The sequence below is a fragment of the Coregonus lavaretus genome (assembly GCF_964263955.1).
Source record: "Coregonus lavaretus genome assembly, chromosome: 30".
Taxonomy (NCBI): domain Eukaryota; kingdom Metazoa; phylum Chordata; class Actinopteri; order Salmoniformes; family Salmonidae; genus Coregonus; species Coregonus lavaretus.
In genome coordinates this window covers 26,982,796-27,003,384 of record NC_140017.1, presented here as the reverse complement: position 1 = coordinate 27,003,384, position 20,589 = coordinate 26,982,796, and the positions used below count along the sequence as shown (strand labels likewise).

Here is a 20,589-nt window from a genome sequence, read left to right as displayed (position 1 = left end):
ATTTTATAACTGACTTTTTCCAACATAACATAGGTACAGCATATCCTATTATTATAATGGACACTTTTAAATGTGCCTTTAGAGGCCACGCAATTCAATACTCATCTTTAAATCAAAAGCAATTTAGGTCAAAATAGTTCATCTTAACAAAGAAAATAGAGGGACTAACAGTACAGATAAACTCAGCAAAAAAAGAAACGTCCTCTCACTGTCAACTGCGTTTATTTTCAGCAAACATAACATGTGTAAATATTTGTATGAACATAACTAGATTCAACAACTGAGACATAAACTGAACAAGTTCCACAGACATGTGACTAACAGAAATGGACAGATGTTTTTTACGCGCTGCGCGCTTCAGCACTCGACGGTCCCGTTCTGTGAACTTGTGTGGCCTACCACTTCGCAGCTGAGCCGTTGTTGCTCCTAGACATTTCCACTTCACAATAACAGCACTTACAGTTGACTGGGGCAGCTCTAGCAGGGCAAAATATTTGACGAACTGACTTGTTGGAAAGGTGGCATCCTATGACAGTGCCACGTTGAAAGTCACTGAGCTCTTCACTAAGGCCATTCTACTGCCAATGGTTCTCTATGGAGATTGCATGGCTCCCGAGTGGCGCAGTGGTCTAAGGCACTGCATCGCAGTGCTAGCTGTGCCACTAGAGATCCTGGTTCGAATCCAGGCTCTGTCGTAGCTGGCCGCGAACGGGAGACCCATGGGGCGGCGCACAATTGGCCTAGCGTCGTCCAGGGTAGGGGAGGGAATGGCCGGCAGGGATGTAGCTCAGTTGGTAGAGCATGGCGTTTGCAACGCCAGGGTTGTGGGTTCCCACGGGGGGCCAGTATGAAAAAAATACAAAATTATAATGTATGCACTCACTAACTGTAAGTCGCTCTGGATAAGAGCGTCTGCTGAATGACTGTAAATGTAAAAATGCTCAATTTTATATATATATATATATATATACAAAAGTATGTGTTTCATCAATTCACAAGAGGCTGAATGTTTCTCACTGGAGAAAGCATCCGAGCGAATGAAGGAAACAGCGCCACTCTGTCTCAGTATGTGTAGCTCATCTATCTGATGCTGTCTGGTCAGAAACAGTATGACATTGTTGCCGCCAGTAGCATTGAATGCAAGGGAAGCAAGCAAGCATTTGGGCTCCCTTGATAAAAACAATTATAAAATAATAGCCAATCAGCGTTGAGCTCAACTGAGTGAGCTCAGCTGTGAATGGTCCTGGCGCACCAAAAAAAGTGTCAAGGGAAGCCAGTTTGATTTGGTTTCACACCAATCATATCAGAAGCCAAACGTGACAGAAAAAACTTGAATTGTTGCATCTCATTGTGTTGTTGTCCTCTGGTCGCTAGCTAAAAATCCTCCCTTTCCAAAATTAGCCATGGATGGAGATAGGGAATTGGACTTGTGGTTTTACTTAATTCTCCGTACTGGCCAATGAATATAACGGCGATTCTGATCAAACCATAAATTCATATATTGTGCCCCTGGTCTAAGAGGATGGAAGTTCAACATGTAGCTAGACGTATCAGGCTAATGTTAACTAGCTGGCCTGGCGCATCGTTGCACATGAAAGGAAGTTAGGCTAGCTAGCAAGCATTTTAGCCAGGTAGGCTAGGAAAACTAAAACTAAAAGCAAGTACTGTATGACAGAGTCATAGACTGTTTAGGAAACATGAAAGAGGAGGATGGCGTTGGCGTTTCTTTACAAGTAGGGTGAGTCAACAACATTTTTTCTACTTGCGGCACGCACACAGAAATCAGTAACATGGACGGCCACATCATATTAGCTTACGTTGATTGGACTAAATCGTTTTGGGTATATTTTAGTTGTCACTGTATTAGACTAAGCATAGGTGATTAGATGATGTTGAAATGTTGAAGTTGAAATGGTGCTGGAATAGTGGAGGCAGCTCCTGTTTTCTTTGCGACTTCCTATAAAACTCTCCGTGGTTCTAAATAAATAGTTGTTAAGTAGTCCGAAAAGGTCAGAAACATTAACTTGGCTGACCATGCTGTAGGTCATGTAACTGTTTGTTACATGCAATATGTTTTGTGGACTTCACCTGACAGATGTTGCTCTCCGGTTTTGTGATGAAACAAAGGAAGGTGTGGTTGAATTTATTACGCCACTGTGTGTTCTTATTGTTTTGACCTTTAGGCCTATATATCACGGTGTCAAGTATGCACTAACAGGTTATAGAGCAAACAATGCAATTATCACAACACATAGGATGTAATATGGCTTTTTTTCACTGGCTTGGCTTCCCCAATGATTTTACCCATGCACCGCTACTGACTGATTGCTTTTATTATAATTTTTACATTGCAAACAGTGAAAATTATTTTTCATGTCACGAGAGGTACCGGATCCTGGCAAATGGGTTCCAGAACGAAACAGTCCAAAACTGAGAGGTGCCAGATCCTGTTCTGGCAGGATCACGCTCAAATGAAGCACTGATAAGGCATTCCAAGATCCAAATAGACAAACTGTTGGAAAACATTGGCAAAGGAAAGACAAGTGAAACCAAAGCAGTAGAATAACCACTATTGTTTACACAGAAAGAGACAACCCTGTCAAACCCTGGGATAGGCCTGTACGCTATGTTCTGCTCCTGCCCAGTCTGGCAACAGAGAATGAGGGATTTGTCAAATTAGTCATATTGCCTTTAGATATTGTCATTCTCCATTCACAATGGCACTGCTCTGAGGTATGAGGCTTTACCCATTACATGTCATTATCTATGCCAATAACGTTAGCCAAAGTGGCTAGTAAATAAATGTGGCTGTTAAAAAGTATTTCCAATATGAAATTACCACAGGGTGGGGCTTTTTGTGGGTTTGAGTAGATTAGACACATACACAAACACATACGCCAAGGTTCAACACTAAACAGGGTTAGGTAAACAGGCTATTAGGTTAAGTTTAACCAAGTTGTCCCTTGCTGAAGGTTATTGCAAAACCTCCTTAAAAGGCTCCTGAGACACTCCAAAATGACCATTCTGCACTGAGGATGACTTTAAAGCAAACCAGACTCATTCATCAATGGGTCTATATGGCATTAATGTATAATCCATTACTTCTGTATTCTGAAAAGGAGCAATTTGCTGGGACAGCAGAAGTGTTATGTTTCAAAGGCCTTTTATCCATGGAAAGAACAATGACTTGTCAGTCTGAGCTCAAGGAGAGCTTTCTATAGAAGAAAATGTTACAGTATACCAGCTGAGTGGCAGTATGAATGATTTGTTGTACAGTGAACTTTTGTTGAACAGTTGCATACATAACCTGTGCTTAAAATACATACGGAAAAACAAACCTCCATTAAAAACATTAAAATGACTGAAATAAAGGCTGCATTTAGGTAGTATGTGCAGTGCAGGACTATTTATTTACTTTATAGAGGGTGGTGAGGGTGGAGATGTGTATCTCTGTGGCTGGCTAACAGCAGAGTAACAACAGGGTAATGAGGACTGATGGAAGGGAGACAGACTCTCTCTCATTAGAAGCTGCCTGCATCAAAGTGCCAGGTTGAGCCACATCTGTTGATCAGCCATTAATCCCACTACTTCTAGGGTGCTGCTCTGCTGTGTTATCTGGTACTGGGGCAGCCCAGCCTGGCCACACCTTGGGGTTTAGCCTGGTCCCCGACTGACTGACTGACTGAATGCAGAGGATTAGAGCAGAGACAGACATTAGGAACTGCCTTGGCATCGCTGAGGTACAATTTTTTGTGTGTTGAAGTTATTGTTGCATGTATTAGTGTCACTTTCACCAGTAGAAAGTAATATATCACTTCACTATTACATATTTTCATATACCATATTGCCCCTCCTACTCAATAACATAATTCTGAGTACAACAAGCTCTTTGAACAAACAGGGTTGAGCAACATTCATTCTTATACAGTTCATAACAGATTTCTGGTTTCTCTCGCACTCCACGTTTTGCTCATAACCATTTGAAACATGTCAAGGTGTGTAAGTAATGACCTCTTTCTAACCTGGCGGCAAACTATCTTCTCATTGCCACTATAATTATGTCTTTGAAGTTAAGGAAGCCCGTTCTTTCTTGAAACAGCATTTAAAAACAGTCACACAACAAAAAAAAACCTGACAAGGGTGATGACAGACATTGCAAAGAGCAGTTTGGAGGAGGATCTCTAACTATTTGAGGAGGCAAATAAATTCAGAGCCTTGACTGAACTTCTGATAACTTGGTATGCCTACATCAATACTCAACTGGCATATTTACAACTACATCACAGTATAGTGTATTCCACACCCTTAAATATAAATTCATAGCAAGGAGTGGAATGTGACTATAAATTAAACCCTCCTCAGTTTATAAGGACTCATTCATACTGAACTATGGTGATAAAAATACTCATACTACACATACAGTGATCCTCTGATTAAACCAGAGGGAGACAAAGGAGTAGCAGACTAGAACCAGGCCAATAGAACCAGGCTCAGGAGGTTTATTAACTTCAGGACAGGGTCATTATACCCACACCTGATTGGGGAAACTGGGCCAGACTGAGCTGAGAGGCCAGGTCCTGGGACCTGCTCCATTGCTTAGGTAGCTCCATTATCCCATGTGCCCCTCCTGATCCGCGGTGGGCAGAGGAGGCTATGGGAAACAGCGGGCCCATGAAAGCCCCCTCTCTGTGGCGGCCTGGGCCCAGGAACAGAGGGCTTCAGTCAGCAGCGGCCGTCAGTCGATCACCTTTCACTCTCTGCCGCCATTTAATCCCGGGACTACTTTTCACCACCGGCTGCCTGAGAAACGTCCAGGCGCAGCACGGAGCGGGCAGGGAGCCACCCAGATAAAGAGACCAGGCCGGCCTCCGAGGAGCTTCTCTGGGCCTGCTCCGGTTCCCCCTCCTTCCGGTTCCCCCTCCTGCCCCTTCACCCCCCATCCTCAGGCCTCGGGCCCATACCAGACGGAACAGCAGGGAAACATTAGACCACTTAATCGGCAAGCTTCTTTGGGAGGGTTCGGTTTGCGCAGTGTCGGTTTACGTAAGTATTTCTAAAATGCTATTGCTATGATTCTGTGCAGATACAAAAATCATCATAGTAAACATGTCACTTCCGATGACTAATTACTGTAGTGACTCAAAAATGTTCCCCGATTTCTTGCTAGTTTCTCAGAACCAGTACTCCATTTCTAAAGTCTTGAACAGACACACGTAAACAATCCTTACTTTATTACTGTAACTGAAGTGGTCATGATGATATGGTAAATCATGAAAACAAGATGATGTGCACACACTGCTATAAGGACCTAAAGTTACATACAGTACCAGTCAAACGTTTGGACACACCTACTAATTCAAGGGTTTTTCTTAATTTTTTACTATTTTCTACATTGTAGAATAATAGTGAAGACATCAAAACTATGAAATAACACATATGGAATCATGTAGTAACCAAAAAAAGTGTTAAACAAATCAAAATAAATTTTATATTTGAGATTCTTCAAAGTAGCCACCCTTTGCCTTGATGACAGCTTTGCACACTCTTGGAATTCTCTCAACCAGCTTCATGAGGTAGTCACCTGGAACGCATTTCAATTAACATGTGTGGCTTAATTAATAAAAGAGAAACGACAATCCATCATTACTTTAAGACATGAAGGTCAGTCAATCCGGAAAATTTCAAGAACTTTGAAATTTTCTTCAAGTGTAGTCGCAAAAACCATCAAGCGCTATGAAGAAACTGGCTCTCATGAGGACCGCCACAGGAAAGGAAGACCCAGAGTTACCTCTGCTGCAGAGGATAAGTTCATTAGTTACCAGCCTCAGAAATTGCAGCTCAAATAAATGCTTCACAGAGTTCAAGTAACAGACACATCTCAACATCAACTGTTCAGAGGAGACTTAGTGAATCAGGCCTTCATGGTTGAATTGCTGCAAAGAAACCACTACTAAAGGACACCAATAAGAAGCAGAGACTTGCTTGGGCCAAGAAACACGAGCAATGGACATTAGATGGGTGGAAATCTGTCCTTTGGTCTGATGAGTCCAAATTGGAGACTTTTGGTTTCAACCGGCGTGTCTTTGTGAGACGGATGATCTCCGCATGTGTGGTTCCCACCGTGAAGCATGGAGGAGGAGGTGTGATGGTGTGGGGGTGCTTTGCTGGTGACACTGTCTGTGATTTATTTCGAATTCAAGGCACACTTAACCAGAATGGCTACCACAGCATTCTGCAGCGATACGCCATCCCATCTGGTTTGCGCTTAGTGGGACTATAATTTGTTTTTCAACAGGACAATGACCCAACACACCTCCAGGCTGTGTAAGGGCTATTTGACCAAGAAGGAAAGTGATGGTTGTGCTGCATCAGATGACCTGGCCTCCACAATCATCGGACCTCAACCCAATTGAGAGTGAAGAAAAAGCAGCCAACAAGTGCTCAGCATATGTGTAAACTCCTTCAAGACTGTTGGAAAAGTATTCCAGGTGAAGCTGGTTGAGAGAATGCCAAGAGTGTGCAAAGCTGTCATCAAGGCAAAGGGTGGCTACTTTGAAGAATATAAAATATATTTTGATTTGTTTAACACTTTTTTGGTTACTACATGATTCCATATGTGTTATTTCATAGTTTTGATGTCTTCACTATTATTCTACAATGTAGAAAATAGTCCAAATAAAGAAAAACCCTTGAATGAGTAGATGTGTCCAAACTTTTTACTGGTACTGTGGAGTCATTAACATGATATTCACTGTAAAGTCTACACCAGTTGTATTCGGCGCAAGTGATAGATAACATTTGATTTGATATAGGATAAATATAGTATGATATTTTTGGGGGCAGTTTGGCAGTTTGGCTTGCCGCTAGATAGGCAGCCAGCATACCTTATGGAGGACCATAAAAGATAATCACAGAAGTTAATATCTTAACGACAGTTAATGAAAGCGACAGGACTGTTTCGCTAGCACAGACTGGAGTATGTTCCGGGATTCATCCGATAGCATTTAGTAGTTTACCACATCAGTCACCGGCTTCATTAATAAGAGCATTGACGACGACGTCCCCACAGTGACCGTACGTACATATCCCAACCAGAAGCCATGGATTACATACAGGAAACATCCGCACTGAGCTAAAGGCTAGAGCTGCCGCTTTCAAGGAGTGGGAATACTAATCTGGACGAACCATCAAACAGGTAAAGAGTTAATAGAGGACTAAGATCAAATCCTACTACACCGGCTCTGACGCTCGTCGGATGTGGCAGGGCTTGCAAACAATCATGGATTACAAAGGGAAACCCAGCCGTGAGCTGCCCAGTGACACAAGCCTACCAGACGAGCTAAATGCCTTATATGCTCGTTGAGGCTAGGCTAGCAACACTGAACCATGCTTGAGAGCACCAGCTGTTCCGGACAACTTTGTGATCACGCTGTCCGTAGCCGATGTGAGTAAGACCTTTAAACAGGTTAACATTCACAAGGCCGCAGGACCAGACGGATTACCAGGATGCATATTCAGAGCATGCAATGACCAGCTGGCAAGTGTCTTCACTGACATTTTCAACCTCTCCCTGACCCAGTCTGTAAAACCTACATGTTTCAAGCAGACCACCATAGTCCCTGTGCCCAAGAACGCCAAGGTAACCTGTCTAAATGACTATCGACCCGTAGCACTTACATCTGTAGCCATGAACACTCTAACAGATCAACAGATGATGCAATCTATATGCCCACTCACAGCTCTATGCACACTCACTTGACACTACCCACACACTCACACATTCTACACTGACAATCCAACACGCACACACACAAAACACACACACACACGCATACTGACGCCACACACACTCACATAGACACACTTTGAAACTCTTCACATATGCTGCTACTACTCTGTTTATTATCTATCCTGATTGCCTAGTCACTTTTACCCCTACCTACATGTACACATCAATAACCTCAACTACCTCATACCCCTGCACATTGACTTGGTACCGGCACTCCTGGCATACAGCCTCTTTATTGTTATTTTATTGTGTTACTATTTCCTATTTTATTTGTAGCAAATTGTTCTCACTTATTAACTCTGCAATGTTTGGAAAGGGCTCATAAATAAGCATTTCACAGTAAAGTCTACACCTGTTGTATTCGGCGCATGTGACAAATACAATTTGATTTGATTAAACAGCAGCTCTAATAACAGGGAACAGTCCCCTGGCAGTTGTAATTTCATAGGCCGGGTGGCACAACTGTCAGGACAATCAATCAAATCTGGTGACCCTGCTGGGAGATTAACAGTACCCGTCGTCACCTGACATTACTACGCTGGTTCCCCTCCGCTCTGAGCCCACATTGCAACACCTTCAGTTTTCATGTCCGAACATGCCACAGTGAAGGCTGCAGGGAGCCGGCAGCTTTGAGCAAAGCAACTAATCACGATCCAAACACAGCTGCTAATGAAACAACGGGGACGTAACACAAGGGGAAGGTGGGGGGGGGGCCTTGACTTTTTCCACATTTTGTTACGTTACAGCCTTATTCTAAAACGGATGAAATCGTTTTTTCCCCTCATCAATTTACACACAATACCCCATAATGACAAAGCAAAAACAGGTTTTTAGAAGAAGAAAAAAAATGTTAACTGAAAAATCTAATTTAAATAAGTATTCAGACCCTTTGTTACAGAGTACTTTGTTACAGCCTCGAGTCTACTTGGGTATGACCCTACAAGCTTGGCACACCTGTATTTGGGGAGTTTCTCCCATTCTTCTCTGCAGATCCTCTCAAGCTCTGTCAGGTTGGATGGGGAGCGTCGCTGCACAACTATTTTCAGGTCTCTCCAGAGATGTTCGATCGGGTTCAAGTCCGGGCTCTGGCTTCCATTTGGCCACTCTACCATAAAGGCCTGATTGGTGGAGTGCTGCAGAGATCGTTGTCATTCTGGAAGGTTCTCCCATCCCCACAGAGGAACTCTGGAGCTCTGTCAGAGTGACCATCGGGTTCTGGGTCACCTCCCTGACCAAGACCCTTCTCCCCCGATTGCTCAGTTTGTCCAAGCGGCCAGCTCTAGGAAGAGTCTTGGTGGATCCAAACTTCTTCCATTTACGAATGATGGAGGCCACTGTGTTCTTGGGGACTTTCAATGCTGCAGAAGGTTTTTGGTACCCTTCCCAAGATCTGTGCCTCGACACAATCCTGTCTCGGAGCTCTACGGACAATTCCTTCGACCTCATGGCTTGGTTTTTGCTCTGACATGCACTGTCAACTGTGGGACCTTATATAGACAGGTGTGTGACTTTCCTAATCATGTCCAATCAATTGAATTTACCACAAGTGGACTCCAATCAAGTTGTAGAAACATCTCAAGGATGATCAATGGAAACAGGATGCACCTGAGCTCAATTTCGAGTCTAATAGCAAATGGTCTGAATACTTATTTAAATAAGGTATTTCTGTTTTCGCATTGTATTGTGTGTAGTTTGATAAACATTTTTTGGAAAAAGTGAAGGGGTCTGAGTACTTTCCGAATGCACTGTATAAGGGTTTGTGTTCTGTTACAGCTTACCAGTTACCACCATACAAGACTAACCACCAGCATACGAGGGGCTATAGAGCTCTATAATGATAGAGCCCCTGTAAACATAAGGTAAGAGAGGCAGTGAAGCATGCTGGAGAGCTAAATATCCTCCATTCTGAGGCCCCTGCCGCAGACCAGACTAACCACAACAGTAGCAGGTCTGAAGTGAAGGAATTATGACCCAACTCTGGTGGGCTACTGCTGGATCTTTCTTTCTAGTTACACCGGGTCATCAAGGATCACCTATAGCAGACATACCTATTCTCTTCTGAACACAATTCATAGAAATATAGTTAGAAGTTGGTTGTAACCTAGTTTAATGGGCACTCCTTAACCTTGGGACACTAAAGAGGTAAATCAGCCTGAAGTGGGCCACTACACGACCTGTCCAGAGGCTCTCAGAGAGGTGGTGAGAGCCTCTGAAAACACAAAGGTCAAGACCATGACATACCTTCCATAAGCATGGGCTTCCCTCCCCCATGGGCCAGAATCTCCCTATGGTAGCACTCTGCCATGTCCCTGGGGGAGTCTCAGCATTCCCCTCACATGGCTGATCAATCAAATCAAAATCAAATCAAATTGTATTTGTCACATGCGCCAAATACAACAAGTGTAGACCTTACCGTGAAATGCTTACTTACAAGCCCTTAACCAACAATGCAGTTTTAAGAAAAATAAGAGTTATGAAAATATTTACTAAATATAATAAAATAAAATAAAAAAGCAACAATAAAATAACAATAATGAGGCTATATACAGGGGGTACAGACACCAAGTCAATGTGCGGGGGTACAGGTTAGTAGAGGTAATTGAGGTAATATGTACGTAGGTAGGGGTAAAGTGACTATGCATAGATAATAAACAGCGCGTAGCAGCAGCGTAAAAAAGGGGGGGGGGGGGGGGGGTCAATGCAAATAGTCTGGGTAGCCATTTGATTATGGCTTGGGGGTAGAAGCTGTTAAGAAGCCTTTTTGACCTAGACTTGGCGCTCCGGTACCGCTTGCCATGCAGTAGCAGAGAGAACAGTCTATGACTAGGGTGGCTGGCGTCTTTGGCAATTTTTAGGGCCTTCATCTGTTTCATCTGTTTCCTGTTGACAGGCGGTGATGCAACCAGTCAGGATGCTCTCGATGGTGCAGCTGTAGAACCTTTTGAGGATCTGAGGACCCATGCCAAATATTTTCAGTCTCCTGAGGGGGAATAGGCTTTGTCGTGCCCTCTTCACGACTGTCTTGGTGTGTTTGGACCATGATAGTTCATTGGTGATGTGGACACCAAGGAACTTGAAGCTCTCAACCTGTTCCACTACAGCCCCGTCGATGAGAATGGGGGCGTGCTCAGTCCTCTTTTTTTTCCCGGTAGTCCACAATCATCTCCTTTGTCTTGGTCACGTTGAGGGAGAGGTTGTTATCCTGGCACCACACGGCCAGCTCTGACCTCCTCCCTATAGGCTGTCTCATCGTTGTCGGTGATCAGGCCTACCACTGTTGTGTCGTCGGCAAACTTAATGATGGTGTTGGAGTCGTGCCTGGCCATGCAGTCATGGGTGAACAGGGAGTTTAGGAGGGGACTGAGCACACAACCCTGAGGGGCCCCCGTGTTGAGGATCAGCGTGGCAGATATGTTGTTACCTACCCTTACCACCTGGGGGGCGGCCCGTCAGGAAGTCCAGGATCCAGTTGCAGAGGGAGGTGTTTAGTCCTAGGATCCTTAGCTTAGTGATGAGCTTTGAGGGCACTATGGTGTTGAACGCTGAGCTGTAGTCAATGAATAGCATTCTCACGTAGGTGTTCCTCTTGTCCAGGTGGGAAAGGGCAGTGTGGAGTGCAATAGAGATTGCATCATCTGTGGATCTGTTGGGGTGGTATGCAAATTGGAGTGGGTCTAGGGTTTCTGGGATAATGGTGTTGATGTGAGCCATGACCAGCCTTTCAAAGCACTTCATGGCTACAGACGTCAGTGCTACGGGTCGGTTGTCATTTAGGCAGGTTATCTTAGTGTCCTTGGGCATGTGGACTATGGTGGTCTGCTTGAAACATGTTGGTATTACAGACTCAGTCAGGGACATGTTGAAAATGTCAGTGAAGACACTTGCCAGTTAGTCAGCACATGCTCGGAGTACACGTCCTGGTAATCTGTCTGGCCCTGCGGCCTTGTGAATGCTGACCTGCTTAAAAGTCTTACTCACATCGGCTATGGAGAGCGTGATCACATAGTCATCCGGAACAGCTGGTGCTCTCATGCATGCTTCAGTGTTGATTCAGAAGTGGTTTAGCTCTTCTGGTAGACTTGTGTCACTGGGCAGCTCGCGGCTGTGCTTCCCTTTGTAGTCTGTAATAGTTTTCAAGCCCTGCCACATCCGACGAGCGTCAGAGCCGGTGTAGTACGATTCAATCTTAGTCCTGTATTGACTCTTTGCCTGTTTGATGGTTCGTCGGAGGGCATAGCGGGATTTCTTATAAGCGTCCGGGTTAGAGTCCCGCTCCTTTAAAGCGGCAGCTCTACCCTTTAGCTCAGTGCGGATGTTGCCTGTAATCCATGGCTTCTGGTTGGGGTATGTACGTACGGTCACTGTGGGGATGACGTCATCGATGCACTTATTGATGAAGCCAGTGACTGATGTGGTGTACTCCTCAATGCTATCTGAAGAATCCCGGAACATGTTTCAGTCTGTGCTAGCAAAACAGTCCTGTAGCTTAGCATCTGCATCATCTGACCACTTTTTTATTAACCGAGTCACTGGCTACTTTAGTTGTTGCTTATAAGCAGGAATCAGGAGGATATAGTTATGGTCAGATTTGCCAAATGGAGGGCGAGGGAGAGCTTTGTATGTGTCTCTGTGTGTGGAGTAAAGGTGGTCTAGAGTTTTATTTCCTCTGGTTGCACATTTAACATGCTGGTAGAAATTAGGTAGAACGGATTTAAGTTTCCCTGCATTAAAGTCCCCGGCCACTAGGAGCGCTGCCTCTGGATGAGCGTTTTCCTGTTTAGTTATGGCCTTATACAGCTCATTGAGTGCAATCTTAATGCCAGCATTGGTTTGTGGTGGTAAATAGACAGCTATGAAAAATATAGATTAAAACTCTCTTGGTAAATAGTGTGGTCTACAGCTTATCATAAGGTACTCTACCTCAGGCGAGCAAAACCTCGAGACTTCCTTAGTATTTGATTTTGTGCACCAGCTGTTGTTTACAAATATACACAGACCGCCACCCCTTGTCTTACCGGAGTCAGCTGTTCTATCCTGCTGATGTAGCGTAGAGCCCGCTAGCTGTATGTTGTCCATGTCGTCGTTCAGCCACGACTCGGTGAAACATAAGATATTACCATTTTTACTGTCCCGTTGGTAGGATAAGCGTAATCGTAGGTCATCTAATTTATTTTCCAATGATTGAAGATTGGCTAATAGGATTGATGGAAGAGGCAGTTTACTCGCTCGCCGTCGGATCCTTATGAGGCACCCTGACCTACGTCCACAATATCTCCGTCTCTTTCTCCTGCAAATGACGGGGATTTGGGCCTTGTCGGGTGTCTGTAGGATATCCTTCGCGGCCGACTCATTGAAGAAAAAATCTTTATCCAATACGAGGTGAGTAATCGCTGTCCTGATATCCAGAAGCTCTTTTTGGTTATAAGAGATGATGGCAGAAACATTATGTACAGAATAAATTACAAATAACGCGAAAAAACACACATAATAGTACAATTGGTTAGAGGGCTGTAAAACGGCAGCCATCTTCTCTGGCGGAAATGCAAACAAGTTTCCTTCCAGTCAAATGTCCTGTAACTTTCAGTGATAGTACAGTGCATCTGTTGTTATATCATTGAATCATTGAAGCAAGTTCCCGGTGTGTGATTACACACAAGCAAAAAATCTCAAGGGACACACAAAAATACATCACCAAATTGACCTAATATATTTTGACATTAGTAAAAACTCTGGTTTTGCTTTAAAAAAACAACATCATCGATTTATGACTGCCTCAGAGGAAGTTAATTGTGTTACTACAGTATGCTGTTTTGTTTTTTTCATAGGGACACTGCATTTAGGTTAGTCATACCCTGCACTTAGTCATACACTACATTTAGTCATACCCTACATTTAGTCATTCCCTACATTTAGTCATTCCCTACATTTAGTCATTCCCTACATTTAGTCATACCCTACATTTAGTCATACCCTACATTTAGTCATACCCTACATTTAGTCATACCCTACATTTAGTCATACCCTACATTTAGTCATACCCTACATTTAGTCATACCCATGAAAGTCAAATAAGTGCTGCAGACAGCCACGCCTTGATATTGTGTGTATTTCCTGATGAAGGGTTTGTGTGAGGACAAGCTGAATGGCTCTCAGTCTCACCTGTTTAAAGCATCCTGAACAAAGCACTGTTTCCACACCATGGAGGCCACAGCGTGGGACATGAGATGGGAGTAGTACTTGGCCCCGTAGCCAATGAGGTGGCTGAATCTCAGCTGCCATGCCTGTGAAGGAAAACAAAGCATTTCACAATATCACAACATCATTAACAACACCATAAATAAATACCCAATAAATAACCCAAATTAAACTGGCTTTCAACAGTTTCCACTGTTTATACCATGATTTCATAAAGACCACCTTGTTGCCTAGAAGGTCCAACTTTCTATCTATAAAGACAACGTGCTCTATGATCAGGCCTGATTTGGGACTTGGGGAAATTCAGCTGGGAAACATTCAAACAGTCAGAAGAAAGAAAGCAGCGGTGGAATAAAACTAAATTATACCCCAGTCTCCACGGTGGTTGTAAAACACAAATGCAAAGCTAAGTACTGTAAGTATTGTATCAGAGCATTAAGGCTGTAATGCATAAGGAACCTTACAAACCTTGCTAGATTCAAATGGATATCTCCAAATGAAGTTGCCCTAAGTAACATCAACATCTGGGCCCAGACCTTTATAAATGAATGAGTGACTTTAGCTCTTAGGAGAAGAAAAAAAAAGACAACAGATTTTTATCTTGCTATTTTATCCCTGACTGTGCACTTTACCGAACCGTCTTGGAGAGGTGATAGAGATAAGTTGAAATGGGCTAGTCTAAAGCACCCTGTGCTCTGCCTTTGAGAGGGGTGCTGCTTATTTAAACAGCGAGCGGTGTGAAAGAGTTCTCCAAGCTGTGCGGAAGATCCTCTAGCGTGAAACATGCTTAAGCGGCAAAGTGTCTGCATGATGGGTCCCATCTGGGCCCTAATGACTTTAATAAGGGTAAACAGTACTCCTGATAGAGGCAGTACAAGGGGGAAACCAAAACATTAGGAAAGTGAGCACAAATCATGAGGAGAGAGTTCACCAGCCGCCCGGAAGGCAGTACCAGAGGCCTATAGCAGTAGACAGAGGCCTATAGCCTTCCTGTGGCAAGACATCTCCAACCGTATAACACCTTTGAACATGAAACGTTACTACAGGTATGACTGAAAGAATGTCTGAAACTTTGTGATGGACAGTGAACACTCAAACTAATCAGTTGATACACCAGTGCTCTGCTTTATTTTTGATCCCTCTGCTTGCCTCAAATGTTAGATGTCAACTTTTGAGAAGGTCATAGCCCAGTCAAGTTAACATCTCAGGGAAAGATCCCTTTTTATCCTCACACACAAAGATGAGGAAAGTCAGAGCAGCCTTTCACTCTGTTCTTCTGTGTATTAGATAAAATACACTCTTGTCCTTTTTAGACCAGGCTGCTAGGCCTTTGTTCAGGGTGCTAGGGATCAACACAACGTTCTGGGTGAGAAAATAACATGTCTTGACTCTCTAGGGCTCCAAGAGAACAGATAAAGACAAAGAATCATCAACAGAGCAGAAGGAATGTCAGGCTTACTGCCATTTTCCAAATATTATTATCGCAGGCACAGGGCATTCCATTTGGACCATGTACTCAACAACAGCTGATAGTCTTTCTCTCCAGTCAGAACTGATACCCCTGGTCTATAAACCATACACATGTCACAATCACCCCAGTGTTTATAATTTGGGTCTCTCTGTAACCTATTAACCATTCAAATGTTCAGTTTAGTGTGGAAAGTTTTGCATCACTGCTGTTTTGCAAGGGCAGGGAGAAAAGAGAATAAAATACCAGAAATATGGTCCTTTCAGCAGAACATAAACAAATCTGTTTTCACTTGCTCCAATCCCATGACTGATCCTTTAACAATACAATTCAGATTTTTGTAAGTGGGGCTAAAAGGAGGAAAACTACTCTTCCATCATAACATATGTAATTTGAGTGAAATATTGAGTAGCGGCATGGTTTTATAGTTGAAGAAAAATGACCAAGACAGGATGGAAAGTATATAACATTAGCCACACTCCCCTGAGAGGTCGGTGCTGCATGGATAAAAGTGGAAGTAGGACTTTTAGTGAGGTTAAAGCAACTGTGGCTGGTAAGCGCAAATAAAGTGAGGAGGAATATAGTTCTGACGGAGTGTTCTCTATTCCTGATGGCCCACATAATTATAGTTGAGGATAAATGCCTTATGAAGGCAATTCCTGGCTAAATGATGGCTGTGTTTTACATTCTCTCTTCCCTCCTGACTTTGTCCTCTTTTGTTTATTTATTTTCATTAAAGGACCACAGAAAGAAAAGTTTAAAATATTTCCCCCAGGCAGTATACCTCTGCTTTGTTATTTGAGCAGGGCCTCCAAAAAAGCTTTAATCCTTTAAACGGTACTGCGCCTGGGTAAGAGATATAAAACAACAGAGCCAGGGAAGAAAAGCCAAAAAATAACTCCCTCTCTCTCGCTCTTTCTCTGCTCTGAGCTGTTTTTGTTCCTCTGTTGCACGAGAAAAGGCAGACACTGGGGTAAAGTTTTGGGGATTAGGCAAAGAATGCCCCCCAAACATTCATTAACTATAAAGGCTATACTTGAGCTCATAATCAAAGATCTATAGACCACCAACTCAGTGAAGGCAAAGACCATTTTGACACTGAGGTGAGTGTACGGTAGGCCGTGGAATTTCTGCTGCATGTCCTTTAAGATATCAGTCGTTGATCGGTTTTGGGGTTTTCCATGATAAATCTGATCCAGAGCAGAGTAGAAAATCTGTCCACAGAATAAATAAACATGCTAATAAACATTCATGCAGTTACATGTTAAACCTTTGAAATGTTCCCAAATATCCCACTTGAGTCGAGGCATTTTCTGTTGCCTGAAAAAGGCTGATATCTGTTAAGTCTCTACACTTATCTACCATCAATCACTCACTCAAAGCACTTATAGGACCCTTATGCCCATTGTGGTTAAGTACGTTTTAAAAGCAACGGTAACAATATAGGATACCTTGTTAAAAAACGACTATAAAGATAGCAGATAACAGTTGTCAGGGTTTGCTGCAGTGCCATTACACTTTCAACAGTTTAGGAGAGCAAAATGTTTTTCCCTTGTATTGTACATTTGCATGAGAGTTCAGTGTCAATGTAACCCATGAAAGTAAAAACCGTGACCCATTTAGTTCATTGTTGTTGTATGTCAGGGGGAGTTACCTGTAGTTGAGTGTCTGCCGCACCACACACCTTTTTGGACTCACACAGACGAGCCACCATGCCGAGACAGAGGCTGCAAAAACACAAAGACATTCATTTCTCAGCAGAAATATTGCACCATATCTTTACAGTAACCAATATACACTGAACAAAAATATAAAACACACCATGTAAAGTACTGATCCCATGTTTAATGAGCTGAAATAATAGATCCCAAAATTTTTCCATATGCACAAAAAGCTTATTTCTCTCAAATCAAATTTTGTGCACAAATGTGTTTACATCCCTGTTAGTGAGCATTTCTCTTTTGCCAAGATAATCCATCCACCTGACAGGTGTGGCATATCAAGAAGCTGATTAAACAGCATGATCATTACACAGGTGCATCTTGTGCTGGGGACAATAAAAGGCCAATCTACAATGTGCAGTTTTGTCACACAACACAATTCCACAGATGTCTCAAGTTGGCATGCTGTTGGCATGCTGACTGTAGGAATGTCCACCAGAGCTGTTGTCAGATATTATAATGTTCATTTTTCTACCATAAGCCGCCTCCAACGTTGTTTTAGAGAATTTGGCAGTACGTCCAACCGGCCTCACAACCACAGACCACGTGTATGGCGTTGTGTGGGCAAGCGGTTTGCTGATGTCAACGTTGTGAACATTTACATTTTAGTCATTTAGCAGATGCTCTTATCCAAAGCGACTTACAGTTAGTGAGTGCATACATAAAAATAAAAATAAAAATCATACTGGCCCCCCGTGGGAATCGAACCCACAACCCTGCCGTTGTAAGCGCCATGCTCTACCAACTGAGCTACACGGGCACACGAGTGCCCCATGGTGGCGGTGGGGTTATGGTATGGGCAGGCATAAGCTATGGACAACGAACACGAGGGCAATTTGAATGCACAGGTACCGTGACGAGATCCTGAGGCCCATTGCGTTGCCATTCATCTGCCGCCATCACCTCATGTTTTAGCATGATAATGCACAGGCCCATGTTGCAAGGATCTGTACACAATTCCTGGAAGCTGAAAATGTCCCAGTTCTTCCATGGCCTGCATACTCACCAGACATGTCACCCATTGAGCATGTTTGGGATGCTCTGGATCGACGTGTACGACAGCTTGTTCCAGTTCTCGACAATATCCAGCAGCTTCAAACACGCAATTGAAGAGGAGTGGGACAACATTCCACAGGCCAAAATCAACAGCCTGATCAACTTTATGCTAAGGAGATGTGTCGTGCTGCATGAGGCAAATGGTGGTCACACCAGATACTGACTGGTTTTCTGATCCTCGCCAATATTTTTTTTCTTAGGTAGCTGTGACCAACAGATGCATACAGTGGGGGAAAAAAGTATTTAGTCAGCCACCAATTGTGCAAGTTCTCCCACTTAAAAAGATGAGAGAGGCCTGTAATTTTCATCATAGGTACACGTCAACTATGACAGACAAAATGAGGAAAAAAAATCCAGAAAATCACATTGTAGGATTTTTTATGAATTTATTTGCAAATTATGGTGGAAAATAAGTATTTGGTCAATAACAAAAGTTTCTCAATACTTTGTTATATACCCTTTGTTGGCAATGACACAGGTCAAACGTTTTCTGGAAGTCTTCACAAGGTTTTCACACACTGTTGCAGATCTCCTCTAGAGCAGTGATGTTTTGGGGCTGTCGCTGGGCAACACAGACTTTCAACTCCCTCCAAAGATTTTCTATGGGGTTGAGATCTGGAGACTGGCTAGGCCACTCCAGGACCTTGAAATGCTTCTTACGAAGCCACTCCTTCGTTGCCCGGGCGGTGTGTTTGGGATCATTGTCATGCTGAAAGACCCAGCAATGTTTCATCTTCAATGCCCTTGCTGATGGAAGGAGGTTTTCACTCAAAATCTCACGATACATGGCCCCATTCATTCTTTCCTTTACACGGATCAGTCGTCCTGGTCCCTTTGCAGAAAAACAGCCCCAAAGCATGATGTTTCCACCCCCATGCTTCACAGTAGGTATGGTGTTCTTTGGATGCAACTCAGCATTCTTTGTCCTCCAAACACGACGAGTTGAGTTTTTACCAAAAAGTTATATTTTGGTTTCATCTGACCATATGACATTCTCCCAATCCTCTTCTGGATCATCCAAATGCACTCTAGCAAACTTCAGACGGGCCTGGACATGTACTGGCTTAAGCAGGGGGACACGTCTTGCACTGCAGGATTTGAGTCCCTGGTGGCGTAGTGTGTTACTGATGGTAGGCTTTGTTACTTTGGTCCCAGCTCTCTGCAGGTCATTCACTAGGTCCCCCCGTGTGGTTCTGGGATTTTTGCTCACCGTTCTTGTGATCATTTTGACCCCACGGGGTGAGATCTTGCGTGGAGCCCCAGATCGAGGGAGATTATCAGTGGTCTTGTATGTCTTCCATTTCCTAATAATTGCTCCCACAGTTGATTTCTTCAAACCAAGCTGCTTACCTATTGCAGATTCAGTCTTCCCAGCCTGGTGCAGATCTACAATTTGGTTTCTGGTGTCCTTTGACAGCTCTTTGGACTTGGCCATAGTGGAGTTTGGAGTGTGACTGTTTGAGGTTGTGGACAGGTGTCTTTTATACTGATAACAAGTTCAAACAGGTGCCATTAATACAGGTAACGAGTGGAGGGCAGAGGAGCCTCTTAAAGAAGAAGTTACAGGTCTGTGAGAGCCAGAAATCTTGCTTGTTTGTAGGTGACCAAATACTTATTTTCCACCATAATTTGCAAATAAATTCATTAAAAATCCTACAATGTGATTTTCTGATTTTTTTTTCTCAATTTGTCTGTCATAGTTGACGTGTACCTATGATGAAAATTACAGGCCTCTCTCATCTTTTTAAGTGGGAGAACTTGCACAATTGGTGGCTGACTAAATACTTTTTTCCCCCACTGTATCTGTATTCCCAGTCATGTGGAATCCATAGATTAGGGCCTAATTAATTTCTTTCAATTGACTGATTTCCTTATATGAACTGAAACTTAGTAAAATCTTTGAAATTGTTCAGTATAGTAACACTTCAAAACAAAACAAATATATGGCTTTGTTATTTTGGGTCATCAACATGTTGCCATAGCAAAATGGTGAGTTTGTGTACCTGTCCTGTTTGATAATGGCGGGCAAATTGGTTCACTACACGATAATCAGTGGCAAAGTACTCCATTAAAATAGAGGGGACCTCCGCAAAGTCAGTGGCACATTTTGTTGCTGAGAAGACAAAAGCACAGTCTCAAGTTGCTACATCTATTTTATGTAAGTGGATATCTCTCTCCATGAAATTGATATTTTGAAGCATCTTGAGTTACTTGCTAAGGCGTATCCCTAGTCTGTATCTAACAAGTAAAGGAGCATGCAATCAATCCAATGATAACCTGTGTGGATTTCCTCACCAAGCCGTAGCATTCTCAATTGGATTTAACAGACCTTTTCAAGTCTCCTCACCATGACTGAACAC

At 43.2% G+C, this 20,589-nt stretch overlaps 1 pseudogene across 1 annotated transcript in view; it reads right to left on the bottom strand.

Moving 5' to 3' along the window:
* The window catches only part of LOC311106185 (mitochondrial intermediate peptidase-like), a 57,866-nt pseudogene that overhangs the window by 10,081 nt on the left and 27,196 nt on the right, over positions 1–20,589 (bottom strand). The window contains exons 7-11 of the transcript in view: positions 20,233–20,342; positions 17,107–17,179; positions 16,550–16,666; positions 13,949–14,070; positions 10,031–10,098 (exon numbers count right to left, since the gene is read on the bottom strand). The product of the transcript in view is annotated as a mitochondrial intermediate peptidase-like (transcript). The remainder of the gene's footprint in view (positions 1–10,030; positions 10,099–13,948; positions 14,071–16,549; positions 16,667–17,106; positions 17,180–20,232; positions 20,343–20,589) is intronic.